We start from the raw sequence: 12,188 nt of genomic DNA on the forward strand, positions 1-12,188 counted from the left end.
GTCCATCAACAGATGAGTGGATAAACAAAACGTGGTCTAGAATAATGGAAGATTACTCTGCCCTAAAAAGAGACGAAGCTGGTGAACCTCGAGAACATGAGGCCACGTGAACGAAGCCAGACACCGAGGACCACGTAGCGTGTGACTCTCAGTCTATGAGATGTGCGGAGTGGTTAAATTCACAGAGACGGAAAGGAGATTCACGGTTGCCAGGGGCTGGGGAGTGACAACAGAGGGATGGGGGTGACAGTGAAAGGGTACATGGTTTCTTTCCCAGAGGATGAGAATGTTCTAACATGGCCTGTCCTGTTGGCTTCACAGCTCTGTACAACACACAAAAAAACCATTGAAATGTACACTTTGTGGAATGTGAACTGTATCTTAATAAAGCAGTTAGAAGACCTTCGAACATAAGCCTGCGGCCTCATGAGGCCTTTGCCTGGGCACCCTGGCACCTCTCCCAGGCTCTACCTACCTCCGGCTCTTCATTCCTGAGCTCTTGAACAGGGGTAGGCAAACTTTTTCTGCAACGGAACACATGGTAAATATTTTCGGCCTTGCCGGTCACATGTCTCTGCCACGAGTCCTCTGCCTTGGGGAGCAAATGCAGGCATGGGCAGGGAAGAAATAACAAAACTTGCTTCCTGGTCACTGAAACATGAAGTCCAGGTCACACTCACTGTTACAAAATACTCCGAATTTTCAGACTGTGGTTCAATACACGTGACATAAAATGGACCTTCTTAACCATTTGTAAGTGCACGGTTCCGTGGAATTAAGTATATTCATGGGGCTGTGCAATCATCATCACCATCCATCTCCAAAAGTTTCTCATTTTCCCAAACCGAAAGTCTGTCCCCATTAAACACCAGCTTCCCATGACCCTTCCCCCAGCCCCTGGCACCCACCATCCACTCTCTGTCTCTATAGATTTGACTGCTCTGGAGACCTCATGTAAGTGGAATCCTACAGCATCTGTCTTTTTGTGGACTGGCTTCTTACACTGATGCTGATGCCCTTGACCTTCATCCATATTGTAGCCTGCATAAGGATTTCCTCCCTTTTTATGGGTGAATACTATTCCACTGTATAGGTAGACCACGGTATTGATCCGTTCCTCCGTCAGTGGATACTTGAGTGGCTTCTACCCTTGGGCTATTGTCAATGATGCTACTATGGACACGGGGGTACAAATACCTCTTTGAGACCCTGCTTTCAATTCTTTTGGGGATAGACCGAGAAGTGGAGTTGCCGGGTTATATGGCAAACCTCTGTTTAACCTTTTGAGGAACCACCATGTTGTTTTCCACAGTGGCTGCCCACAGTACATTCCCGCTGCACACGAGGTTCTAATGTCTCCACATCCCCACCGACACTTGGTGCTTTCTGGGTTTGTTTTGTTTTGTTTTTGTTTGTTTTTGAGACGGAGTCTCGCTCTGTCTCCCAGGCTGGAGTGCGGTGGCGCAATCTTGGCTCACTGCAACTTCTGCCTCCCGAGTTCCAGCCATTCTCTAGTTTCAGCCTCCTGAGTAGCTCAGACTATAGATACGTGCCACCATGCCTGGACAAATTTTTATCTTTTGTAGAGATGGAGTCTGACTATGTTGCCCAGGCTGGCTGAGGTGATAATAGTTTTTTGATGATCACTAATGGGTATGGATTTTAATTTTTTAACCACTTAAGAATTTAAAGAAAGCTTTTGGGCAATATAAAAGCAGGCCAGGGGCTGGATCTGGCCTGTGGGCCTCGGTCTGCTGACAGCTGCTCCAGAGGACTGGTATGTCCACGTGACACCTGGGCCAACCCCCATCCTCCTGCAGCTCCTCAAACTCAACTTGTTGCAGGTTGAACTCGGCCTCCTTTCCTCTAAGGAAAGATCCCCTCCGCAGAGAACACCAGGTCAGCAGTGTGGGTGCTGTCCTTCCTCTCCCCTGTCTTCTGCTGTATGTCAGCCCAGCCACTTCTCCAGCCACGTCCCCATCTTGCCTTACACACTGCCCCTGCCTCTGCCCTGGTCTCCTGGGTTCTCAGTTTGCTGCTTCTGTCTGTGCACCGCCTGGAAGTGGGGGGCCTTGCCCAGCATCCAGCCCAGCTAGATCATGTCCGGGCCCTCGGGGTTCAGGCCCAGCACCCTCACGTGCCATCACTCACTGCCTCCTGTCCAGCTCGGACGTCGTATCACCTGGAAGCCTTCATTGATCCCAGTGGCCTCCTGAAGGCTCCTTGCCCCTGTGCTCCACAGGGAGCTGTGGCTGCCCGGGTCTGCTCTGTCCAGTAGGCTAACCTGACCTGCTCCTTCGACATCTAAGGTGCTGCTTATGTGTGTTCATGACCTGGGTGAATGTTGGGGAGCCCAGGTCCAGCAAAGAGGGGCAAGAACAGGCAGCTCCGGGGTTGGCGATGGCCCAGGGGAAGCTTTCGGCCTGGTTGGTCAGAGCTCCTGGTGACCAAGGGTGACTTCAAAGTCAACGTGAGCCTGACTCACATAAGATGAGCCTAGAGCATCCAAGAACAGCTCTGTAGCTGGCCAGCCGGGAGCTGCAGCCCACAGTCCTGCTGTCCCCCCAGGGAGTTGGCTCCTGCTCCAGGGGTGAGCAAGGCTCATATTGACTTTGAAGTCACCCACAGGCTGTTTGGAACTGGGGTGCAGGAGCTGGAAGTGTGGGGCACCCTGGGGAGTCACGAAGCCTGACTGATTGGCAGGGGGATGTTTGGCGGGAGTTGGGGAGATGTGGCAGGACACGGGGGGATCTGGGGGGCGCCAGTGTGGGCCGCGGGCTGGGAGGTATCATCAGTAACTTCAGATTGTTTCGTAGTGACACTTAAGAAATACCTGAAGAGGGACGGGTGGAATGAACTTTAACATCATACCCAAAATACTAGCATTTCAACATGTAATCAGTATAAAAATTACTTGAGAGCTGTTTCACATTTTCTTTTCATACCAAGATTTTTGAAATCAGGCGTGCGTCTTTTTACATTCACAGCACATCTCAGTGTGGACCAGCCACGTCTCAATGCTGAGTGGCACCCAGGGCTGGTGGCTCCCATCTTAGACAACACAGTTCTGGACCAGGAGAGCCTCAGGTTCCCTGTGATACCGGTTTTCTAGTCTCTGTATCTGACAGTGTGACATCTTGGGGACTTGCTGACTATGAAGGGCCACCCCTCCCAGGATAAACTAATTCCTAGAGACAGTGAAGGAGACCCTTTTCATAGGCAAACCCACCACAGCAAAGCCCAACCCCGGCCACATCCTCTATCAGGGTCTTACACTCGAGGGCACTACACCTGCCCTTGTTATCCCAAGGGAAGGTCCCAGACAACCAGCAGCCCCTAGGCCCTAGAGCTCTGAACTTACGTCAACCTGGCCAATCCTAAACCCATATACCCTACCTTGCCCATTCGTTCTACAGAAACCACAAGAAAGGTTCTTGCCCAGGTGTCCCTGTGGCTCCTCCACCTTCTGACCGACCCTGTGCCTGTGCCCGCCCCGCTGCCTGTGGCATGCCACCTGCTTTGAGAACTGTGAGCTAACAATTATCTTTTCTATGGCAATTGACTCTTGATCTGTTGGCCTCACCATACCTGAATAATAACGGAACCTACATTTTAGAAAGCCATTAGAAAGCCATTGCCTCGCGTGACAGACCAGGAAGCTGGGGCCCAGAGAAAAGCCACGTGCTCAAGGCTGGCCAGTGAGTGAGAGGCAGAGACTCAGGAGTTCATCACAGGCTTCCCTCGTTTCAGCCTCCTTAACATCCGTCCCCGTACCCCACCGTGGAGGCTTGGGGCTGAGAGGGAGACTCTGTGGCTGCACTCCAAGGACTGGCCAATTCCAGGGAGGAGGTGGCACTCCCATCTGGCTGGAAGAGAAGAGGCTGCTCCTCTGTCAAGCTCATGTCATTCCCCCATGAAACTGAAAGCTGCCCGGGTATGAGACCATGGAGAAGACAGGTCTCATTCTCTGGGCCACGTTTCCTAACCACAGTACGATAAGGCTAGAAAGAAAACCCCAAAGTCCCAGCTCTAACATGGCAAATGCATGAAGAAAAGAACAGTCTTCTAAATAACTCTTAGGTTAAAGAAGAATCAAAACAGTGATGATGGGCCTTTCAAAAATCAACAGCCAAAACAACGAAATAACCTCAAACAAATTCCTTCAAAACAAGAAACTCTGAACAAAAGTGAACGAAGCATTCAATTCTAGGAGATCAGGAAAAGAAAACCCAAAATATGTGTGAAAGAAGTAATAAGGGCTAATTAATGATGAGGAGGAGAGAAATTAACAAGGCAGAAAAGTGAACTGTTAACTGAGTTGATATAATGAAAAACTGCTGTTTTTTAAAAGACCAACAAAATAGGCAAATTTAAATAAGAAAGAAGACACACATTTTTAAAATAACAGAAAGGGTGAAAGGTGACTTAAGTACAAATATGTAAAAGATTAAAAACTAAGGATGTTCATTTATGACCACGATGGAGTAACAGGAACTGAATTTGCTGCTCTCCTCCTGCCGCCTCCAAAACAACAATAACAACAAAAAGGATCAAATTCAGGAAGAAACAATTTTCAATACACTGGACATATGACAACAAAGGACAGTAGTCCTCAAGAGATGGCAAACAGGTGAAGGGGGCCCTACAGCTTCCCAGCTGCTCCCCTGAGTTTCCCAACCATGGCCCAGAAGGAGGTACCTAGGCAGAGCCCAGTGAAGTACTTGGAGGAGGAGACAGAGCTCAGAGCCACAGAGGCCCAGGCAGCTGGGTTCTCAGGACAGAGCAGTGGATTGGAGAGAGCTGCATAGAGGCAGAGCCCTAGAGAGCTGCAGAAAGTTCCTCCAGGGACTCAGCAGAGAACTGATCAGGGATGTGTGCGAAGAGCCAGAGGCTAGGGAAGGAATTGTCCTGAAGGATCAGAGAGAAGTGCCCAGTTCTCACTCAGGACTGGAGGAGGGCTGTCCTAACCAGCCTACATGGGAAACTCATAGTTCATGAGGCCGTGGACAGAGTATACAGCAGGCTCTTGCCTCACTGGCGGGGATCATTTGCCCTAGACTGGACACCGTTCCAATCCCGCCTCATCCCAAAAAATCAAGTGTTTCTAAGTAACTCAACTATGCCCCAGGCAAAATTAAAGAGTAGAAACACAAAAACATCTGGCACCTAAAAAGATAAAGATTACAATGTATGATATTGAATAAAAAATGCCAAGCATGCATAAAGCAGAAAAATATGCCATCTAATAAGGATATAGATAAAAAGTAAATAAATATCCAGAGCTGACAAAGGCATTAACAAGGAAAGAACATTAAAACAGGTGTTATGACTGTGTTTCCTATGTTGAAAGCCAAATGGAGACATGGAAGAGATGTATATATATTACATATCCTCTTCTGTGTCTCTAGTTAGGGGGAGTCTATGGCTGCACTCCAAAGGCTGGCCAATCACTGGCAAGAGGCAGCACCCCCAGCCTGCTGGAAGAGGAGAGGCTGCCCCTCTGTCAACCTCATGACATTCTCTCGTGCAACCAGAAGCTGTCTGGATATGAGATCATGGAGAAAGTGGCCATATACTCAGGACAGGACAAGTTCATTTGGGACTATTTATTTATTTAGAGATGATAGCTGCAATGTCTGAGACAAAGAATATGCTGAGCTGGAAAAACAGTAAGGATATTATGAAAGAAAAGGTTAATGAACTTGAAGACATTGCAATAGATAATATTCAAAATTAAGCATAGAGAGAAAAGAGAATTGTTTAAAAGTGAAGAGAGCAGCAGTGAGCTATGGAAAAATTCAGGTGGTCTAATATACATGTAATGAAAGTCCTTGAATGAAAGGACAGAAGAGGCAGAAAAAGTATTTGGAGAAAAAAAATGACAGAAAATTTTTCCGAAGTTGATGAAAATTATAACACACACAAAGCTCAACAAATTCTGATAAGGAGGAACTTGAAGAAAACGACAGCATCAAGACACATCTTTTCTTTTTTTTTTTTTTCTTTTCTGAGATAGAGTTTCACTTTTGTTGCCTAGGCTGGGGTGCAATGGTGAGATCTCGGCTCACTGCAACCTCTGCCTCCTGGGTTCAAGCGATTCTCCTGCCTCGGCCTCCCAAGTAACTAGGATTACAGGCATGCATCACCACGCCTGGCTAATTTTGTATTTTTAGTAGAGACGGGGTTTCTCCATGTTGGTCAGGCTGGTCTCGAATTCCCAACCTCAGGTGATACTCCTGCCTTGGCCTCCCAAAGTGCTGGGATTACAGGAAGACATATCTTAATCAAATTGCTTGAAACCAGTAGTAAAGCAAATTAAAATAAAATGAAATAAAACCTTAAAAGCAACCAGAGGAAAAAAGACACATTTACATATGTACAAAAGAATGACTTATGTACAGAGGAATAGAAATAAGGATGAAACAATATTTGTACACCTGTGTTCCTAGCAGCACTATTTACAATAGCCAAAAAGTGAAAGCAACCAACTATCCATTGATGATGAATGAATAAACAAAATGTGGTCCATCCATGCAGTGGAATATTATCCAGCCTTAAAAAGCAAGGGAATTCTGACACATGTCACAACACAGATGAACCTGGAGGACATTATGCTGAATAGAATAAGCCAGACACAAATATTGTATGGTTCCACTTACATGAGGTAGCATCATTAAATCCATAAAGGCAGAAAGTAGAATGGTGGTTGCCAGGGCATAGGAGTTAGTGATTAATGGGATCGAGATTCAGTTTGGAAAGATGAAGAAGTTCTGGAGATGGTTGGTGATAATGGCTGCACAACAATATGAGTGTACTTAATACCATTGAGTTATATACCTAAAAATGATTAAGGTAGTAAATTTGTATGTCATGTATATTTTACCACAATTAAAAAATTAGACAAAATACAAAAATAAAAAGGATGATACAAATTTCTCACTGGAAACAATGCAAGGAGAAGACAATGGAGCAACATCTTTAAAGAACTAAAAAAATACTGTCAACCTAGAATTCTATACCCAGTGAAAATATCTTTCAAAAGTACAGATGAAATACTTTGTTCAGACATTCAAAAGCTGAAAGAATTCATCACCAGCAGACCTGCACTACAAAAATATTAAAGGAAGTCTTTCAGGAAGAAGGAAAATTATATGAGATAGAATTATAGAATTAGCAAACGGATGAAGAGCACAAGAAATGGTAACTATATGGATAAATACATATAAATTTTTGTTACTATTTAAATACTTTTAAAAAATAAGTGACTACTTAAACAAAAACAGTAACTGATAGGGAGTTGATACCATATGTAAAAATAGATCGCATGGCAATACCACAAAGGCGAGGAGGAAAGAAATGGAGGTATACTATTATAAAGTTCTTATACTGTATGTGAAGTTGTATCATTTCACTCTAAGGTTGACTGTGATAAGTTGAAGATATAACTGTATACCCTACAGGAAGCACTAAATTAAAAAAAGAATTACAGTAAATAAATTAATTAAAAATTAATGGAATCATTAACAAATTATTCAATTAATTCCTACGACCAAAAAAAAAAAAAACAAAAACAGAAAAAGAGAGGAAATGGGACAAAGACAGATAGAACAAATAGAAATGACAGGTTTATATACTCAGGCTTAACCATAACAATAAACACATTAAATGTCACTGGTATAATACCCAGTTAAAACCTTATAGTCAGGTTGGATAACAAAGTAATACCTAACTCTCTGCTGCCTTCAAGAAACATGCTTCAAATATAAATATATAAATATGTTTAATGTAAGATTGTGCTATGGTAAGTGGCTTTTAAGGAGGCCCCAAGTATCTTAGTATTCACATCCATGGCTGGGACTAGGGGGAAGCAAATAAGCCACTTGCCTCAGTCGTGAAATTCAAAGAAGGAAGGACCAGAAAATTCAGTGATCAAGACAAATAATATTTTAATGCAATATTTTTAAAATACAAATTAATGCAAAAATATATGAAGACCAAATTTTCAGAATTTTAAATAAAGACAGGATGAGTAACAGTACCATACTATGCGGAGCCTCTGTTGGAGCCTGAAGCAAAAGGGAAAATTCAGCCTTCTGAGAAGGCCTGATTCGGAGGCACCAAGATAAACTGTGCTTAGTTTCCTGACCACAGGAATCTGTGAGATAAGTATCTGTTGTTTTAAGCCACTGAGTTTTTGGGTATTTGTTAGACAGCAGTAGATAGTATGAAGTTCAGGATTCTATGTCAAAACCAATCAAAAGAAAGCAGGAGTGGCCATTTTAATAGATTTCAAGATAAAGAATATTACCAGGCATTAAGAAGGTCACTTCATAACAATTAAGGGGTCATTCCTGAGGGCATAACAATCCCAAATGTTAATGAATAAAGCAAAAGCATCATGATAGACTTACAAGGAGAAATAGATTAACCCACAATTACAGTCAGAGTCTTCAACACTCCTTTCTAGATACTTGATAGAATAAATAGACAGAACATCATAAAAAATATAGAAAAGGTAAACAACACTATCAACTTGCTTGACCTAATTGACATTAATAGAAAATCCCACCTGTTAACAGCAAAATACACATTCTTTTAAAGTGCACGTGAAGTATTTACCAAGGTAAATTGTCTTAGGGGCCATAAAACAAGTCTTGGAAAATGTAAAAGAGGATTCAAGTCATACAAAGTATATTCTCTGACCATAATGAAGTTAAATTCTTCTAATAACAGAGATGTATGAAAAATGCCCAAATACTTGGAAATAAATAAAATAGATCTAAATAACCCATGGTTTAACAAATAAATCGAAAGAGAAATTAGAAACTATTTTAAACCAAGTAAAAATGAAAACAGAGCATTTCAAAATTTATGCACTGCAGTACTTGGAGGGAGATTTAGACAGCTGAACACATATATTAGAATAGAATAAAGGCCTGAAATCAATGACCCCAGCTTCCTTAGAAACTAGGAAAACAAACCCAATGTAAGTGCAAGGAGTACAAAAATAAGAATCAGAGTAGAATCAGTGAAACAGAAAACAATAGAGCTATCAGTGAAACAAAAAGCTGGTTCATTGAGAAGGTCAGTAATATCGATAAAAGCCAGAATGGTCGGGAGGAAAAGGAAAAAGATGCTATTTGCCAATATCATGAATGAGTGAGATGTCATCATTACAGATCCTACAGATATTAAAAGTATAATAAAAGAATATTAGGAACAACTATACCAATAAATTCACCAACTTAGATGAAATAGACAAAATCTTTGTAAGACACAAACTAATAGCACTTAAGAAGAATTAAATAACCAGAATAGCACCATATTTATTCAGTAAATTAAATGCATAGGTAAAATCCTTCCTTCAAAGAAAACCCCAGGCCTATATGACATCACTAGTGAAGTCTATCAAATATTTAAGGAAGAAATAAAACCAATTCTACATAAATAAATCCAGAAAAATTGAAAAAGATGGAATACTTTTAAATTCATTCTATAAGACCAGCATTACCCTGATACCAAAGCCAGACAATCACAACACAAGGAGGAACTACAGGCTGATATTCCTCATGAACATAGATGCAAGAATTCTAAAAAAAAGTTTAGCAAATTGAACCCAACCATATACAAGTGGGGCCTATTCAAGGAATGCAAGGTTGGTTTAACATTCAAAAAATCAACTCAATGAATTGACCATATTAAATTTAAAAAGGAAAACCATATTAAAAACCATATTATAATGTCAATAGCACAGAAAAAGCATTTGACACAATCCAATGGCCATTCATGATTTTTAAAATCTCAGCGAACTAGGAATAGAAGGACAATTTCTCAGCCTGTAAAGAGTATCAAACTTAATGGTACAAGACTGGTTGCTTTCCCACTAAAACACATAGACAAGACAAAGGTGTCCTCATAATTTCTATTTAGCAATGTCCTAGAGGTTTTAGTCAGTGGAACAAAGCAAGAAAAAGGAACAAAAGGCTTCCAGTTTGGAAAGAGTAAAACTACCTTCATTCACAGAAAATGATCAGCTGTGAAGAAAACTTGACCAAATCTGCAAAAACACTACATTAATTAAAGTGAGTTTAGCAAGGTTGAAGGATACAAGATCAATCTAGATAATCAGTTGTATTTCCATATAATAGCAAAGAACAATTGGAAATTGAACTAAAAAATGCCATTTGCAAAAACATCAAATATTAAATACTCAGCTATAAATATGGCAAAAGATTTGCAAACCTGTACACTGAAAACTGAAAAACATTGATGAGGGACATTAAAGAAGACTTATCCAAGTGGAGAGATATGCTGTGTTAATGGATTGGAAAATTCAATATTAAGATGTCAGTTTTCCTCAAGTTAATCTATGAATTCAACACAATTCAAATCAAAAAAATATCAGAAGGCTTCTTTGTAGAAACTGGCAAACTGGTTTTAAAATCTGTAAATTCTTAATTTCTCATACAAATGTATTTTCATTCTTCAATTGACATTTTATCTGTAAAAATCTGAGAAATATCAGGTTGGGATGGAGCATATCATAATTTTTCACATTAAAAATAATTGAAATATTTTTGTTTAATTACTTTTTCTTTCGCAGAAGGGCAGTCAAGAATGAATGTATATCTCTATATAATACGTATACATATAATATATATAATACGTATATAGTATACATAATACATATATATAAAATATGTATTGCATGCATATATTCAGAGACAGAATCTCACTGTGTTGTCTAGGCTGGAGTGCAGTGGTGCGATCATAGCTCACTGCGGCCTCAAACTCCTGACCTCAAGCTATTTTCTTGCCTCGGCCTCACAAAGCACTGTGATTACAGGCATGGGAGCCACTGCACCCAGCCTAAATGGATATTTGTAGGTGTGGAATATGTGCATACAGGAGTCTGCCTCCAAACTCTCTACCCCTCTGTCTTTGGTCTAACTTTGCTCTTGTGCCAATCCCATGGGATTTTCCTGTTAGGCTTCACTGTATGTCTTCATATCAGACAGAGCAAATTCCTCTCTTTTTGTTCTTTGCAATCAAAGTTGACACGTAACAGACATATGCCAGACATCACTGTGGAAACGCTATACTCAACTGAGGACTTTGGTAGATTTACAGAGAGTACACAGACAGACATTTTGTGTGGGGATGCCTTAATATTACAAAGCTGTCAAACCCCCCTACATGAACATAAGGATCCAGTGCAATCCCAATCCACATCTCCGCTGGGGTGTGGCAAATTCTCCACAACCTTACTCCGACTCTAAGATTGAAGTGTAGAAGTCCATGAGTAGTAGCTCAGTCAGCTTTGAGTGTTTGCAAAGTGTTTCAGTGGCAAATATTCCTAATATTCTTTGAGGCTTGGTGTGCCTAAGAGTATTTTCATCTCGCTGCTGCATTTAAACAATAATCATACCCGTAAAATCCTGTGTTCAAAGTTATCTTCCACGCCTTTGAAATGTTATTCTTTTGTCTTCTCACATCCAGTATCTCTCTTGAGAAGAATGATGCGATTCTTTCTTGCTCTTTTTAGGCAATTCTGCTGATTTTCTACGGGCCAATTTAGGACTTTGATATTTTAAAACTTCACTGTAACGCATCTAGGTTCTTTCTTATCTGTCCTCGCTGGCCTGTCAAGAGCCCTTGCATGTGTTTCTGTAATTCTGGAGTATTTATTTTCATTATTTCTTTAAATACCTCCTGTCTTCCTCTGCCTTCTGAGACTCTTCCTAGCCAATCCACTATTTTCTCCTATTCTCCTGAAACATCTCTGCTTCCCTTTTATGTTTTTTCTCATTATTGCTCCTGAACCTTCTAGAACAATTCCACCACACTTGATATTTTATCACACTTGTTTCCTAGCAGCACCCATGCTGTGATGTACCCCATTCACTGTTGAACTGGCATCTTCCTCACACTCAGTATTTTCCCCAGCTCCTTTTATATGCCTCTTCATCCCATTTCACACTGTGCCAGCACCATCCCTTATGTTTTTGAGGGTTTTTTTTTTTTCAAGGCTGGAGTGCGGTGGCACAATCTTGCCTCACTCAGCCTCAATCTCCTGGGCTTAAGCAATCCTCCTGCCTCAGCCTCCCAAGTAGCCGGGACGACAGGCACGAACCACCATGCTTGGTTAACGTTTGTATGTTTTGTAGAGATGGGATCTTGCCACGTTA

The sequence above is a fragment of the Pongo abelii genome, chromosome 9 (assembly GCF_028885655.2).
Source record: "Pongo abelii isolate AG06213 chromosome 9, NHGRI_mPonAbe1-v2.0_pri, whole genome shotgun sequence".
Taxonomy (NCBI): domain Eukaryota; kingdom Metazoa; phylum Chordata; class Mammalia; order Primates; family Hominidae; genus Pongo; species Pongo abelii.